The sequence below is a fragment of the Alexandromys fortis genome, unplaced genomic scaffold, assembly GCF_014885135.2.
Source record: "Alexandromys fortis isolate MF-2015 unplaced genomic scaffold, M_Fortis_MF-2015_v1.1 scaffold_1, whole genome shotgun sequence".
Taxonomy (NCBI): domain Eukaryota; kingdom Metazoa; phylum Chordata; class Mammalia; order Rodentia; family Cricetidae; genus Alexandromys; species Alexandromys fortis.
Window position 1 is genome coordinate 38,809,766 of NW_026067927.1, and position 3,092 is coordinate 38,812,857.

The 3,092-nt window shown below is 51.1% G+C and overlaps 1 protein-coding gene across 1 annotated transcript in view; it reads right to left on the reverse strand.

Annotated features, from left to right (window-relative positions):
• The window catches only part of Golm1 (golgi membrane protein 1), a 32,111-nt gene extending 30,431 nt beyond the window's left edge, over positions 1-1,680 (reverse strand). The window contains exon 1 of the mRNA XM_050144126.1: positions 1,530-1,680. The gene's annotated coding sequence lies outside the window, so the exon portion shown is untranslated. The remainder of the gene's footprint in view (positions 1-1,529) is intronic.
• Positions 1,681-3,092: the final 1,412 nt, after the last annotated feature.

Genomic DNA, 3,092 nt, shown 5'->3' on the forward strand with positions numbered 1-3,092 from the left:
AAAAAAAAAAAAAAAAAAAAAAAAAAAAAAAAACTACAGATGTTATTTTTCATGTTAGGTCCTAAAGTAAAGGAATCTTTATTTTTTTAAAGAAAAAAAATGACAACCATGTAAAGAAATTTGAGGGTAAAACATAGGGCTCACGGGCTTCCTTTCCCCTTGGCACCCCAGGATTCCCAACGGCTGCTCCTCAGGCCCCTGCTTCCAGCAAACTCCCTTATCCCAGCCCTCCAAAACGCCCCTCACAGGCCTTGTTCCCTGGTCCTGTCTTTCACAGGACACTGCAGGCCTCCCTGCTGAGGTGGCCATGGAAACACACCAAAAGAGCTCACACTCTTTGTGCCCTAGGCCTAAAAAACAAATGTAAACCCTTCCCATCCCCCACCAATCACCAGCTGAGAGTCACCAGTAATTACAAAGCAGATGGACTTCAAGGCCGAACAGCCAGAACAGGTCACAGGGTCCCATCACCCCCCCCACACACACACACACAGGCTCCCTGCAAGCAACATTTCTGTTATTTTTGTACAAAATTCATTCATTTAAATGTGCAAAATATAAAAATCATTCCCCAAGAGGAAGAATTAGGCCTGAAAACCAACATAATTTCTTTCCGAATTTTAAGACTTCAACTTATCATTCACTAACACTTTCAGGCGGGTCCACCCTGACAAGATTGTCTACAGCCAACTGGCTACCGTTTTCTGTTTGCGAGGGAAAATGATTCCTGCCTGTAGTGAGGGGACCAGCTCTCTAAGTCAGGAGTTGCAGTGTGCTAACTCAGACCCAACAGTACCGCTGGTGGCTTCCCAGCCCCCAGCCCTCACCTTCAGAAACACAACTGTCAAATCTGACCCAAGCTGACCATTCATTCAGTCACGGTCACTCGTTCCATCACTGCTGAACAAACAGCTCATAAAACGCGTGCATTTTACTCCGCTTCTAAAGAACCTTCCTCAGTATAGAAAAGGGGGGAGGGGGTCTGAGACCCCTAACCAGACAAAGAAAGCCTCAAACCTTGAAAGTTTAACACACACTTCGAATGCGACACCTGGAAACAGCTAGCCCGTAGTGACTTCCCCAAACTCACCACTCTAAAAATGCTAGAAAGAACTCATCAAAACTGGCATTGTTTCCCAATCTTGTCTTACATCTTTAAAGTAATTGCCAACATTTTTAAATACAGCGTAGAAAGCGTATCAAAACCCCAGCGAGCGCTTCTAGAACAGAGCAAAAGTAGTTCGGTAGTTCCACCCCGGCAAGAAGCATCCCAGGCAGCCGGCTGCAGCTGCCTGTGCCTGGCGATCCGGGGGCCTCGGGGGCCACTAGCAGGGTTTGCTGGGGAAGAAGGCGGAAACTAAGAGAGGAAAGGAAAGACAGGAGAAGGACAGAGAGAGAGAAGAGAAGGAGAGACATAAGAGGGAGGCGAAGGGGGAGGTGACCCTGAGCCGAGGAGGATGAGACGGGAGCGGAGAGGGTGCGAGCAGGGCGGCCCACGTTGCATCCTGCGGGAGAGGCGCGGCGCTTACCTGCGGGGCTGCGGGGTGCCTGGTCCGGATGCCGTGGGAGCGAGCGAGGAAGCGAGGAAGCGAGCGAGCGCGTTCTCCGCCGAGGCGCCCCGGGCGGGCGGGCACTTCCGGCCGAGCAGCAGCCCAGGCCCCAGCCCCGCGGCGCCGCCCTCCTCCGCCTGCTCCCCGCCCTGTGCGAGCGCCGGTGCGCTCTATCCTCCAGAACAGAACAATCGCCTCCCGCCCCCACACCGCAAACGGGTAACCTCCGAGGTAGCCGCGAAGCAGGATTTTGTCTTTCTGGAGAGGTCTCTCTGTGCAGTCCAGGCTGACCTGGAGCTCGCTGAGTGGACCATGCTGGCCTCGAACTCCTGGAGCCCCTCCTACCTCTGCCTCCGAATTCTTAACTCTGGCAGCATTTACCAGTTATCGGGGTGCACGGTTCTGAGGTCTGACTCTGAACACTGGTATCATTCGCATGGTTTTTTGTTGTTGCTGTTGTCGTCGTCATTTTGTTTTGGTTGGTTGTTTTGTTGTTGTTTTCTTTTTTTGCCCCCCCCCCCCCAGGGTTTCTCTGTGTAGTCCTGGCTGTCCTGGAACTTGATTTGTAGACCAGGTTGGCCTCGAACTCACAGAGATCTGCCTACCTCTGCCTCCAGAGTGCTGGGATTCTTTTGTACGTTTTTGAGCCTCCGTTTCTTAATACATGGCTGCCGCGCACGGCGCCCCTGTGTCTGCGCTCTGTGCGCTGGCACCCAGTTCCCGAGCTTCAGGCAAGGGGCTGGAGGTTAAAATACACAAACACACACAGACAAAGAGACTGCAACATGGGTCATCCTTGAATCCCCTAAGAATGCCCCCTTTATTGTGTTCAGGGGCAGATTATATAGAGATAGCCACGCCCCAGCCAAACCCACCAGAAACCACTCTCTTGACATCAGGAACTCCTGAAGGTCTCGTGCTCAGAGCAGCTGTAGGCACTCAGATCAGGGGATTACAAGAAATTCAGGATCTGGGGTCTCACTGCTCTCAATACATGGCTAGGGCTGAAAACAGTTGAAGAAGACTCTCTTCCCAGTCTTCCTGTCTGGGTAAAGAAGCTGTTCAAGAGCATGTCCTTGGGCTGGAGAGATGGCTCAGTGGTTAAGAGCAACACCTGCTCTTCCAAAGGTCCTGAGATCAATTCCCAGCAATCACATGGTGGCTCACAACCATCTGTAATGAGATCTGTGCCCTCTTCTGGCCTGCAGGCAGAATACTGAGAATACTGTGTACATAATAAATAAATATTAAAAAAAAAAAAAGAGCATGTCCTTGAAACAACTGAGCATTGCCAGATGACCTCACCAGTACCTCCAACCCTGACTTCCTTTTCCCCCTGAGACTGCTTGTGGTTGTTTGAATGAGAATGGCCCTCATAAGCTGATTTATTTGAATGTTTGCTTCCCAGTTGATGAACTGTTTAGGAAGGATTAGGAGGTGTGACCTTGTTGGGGTAGGTTGTCACTGCCAATGGGTTCCCCAACCCTCTGCCTCCTGTTTGTGGGTAAGACATCAGATCTCAGCTACTGCTCCACCGCCATG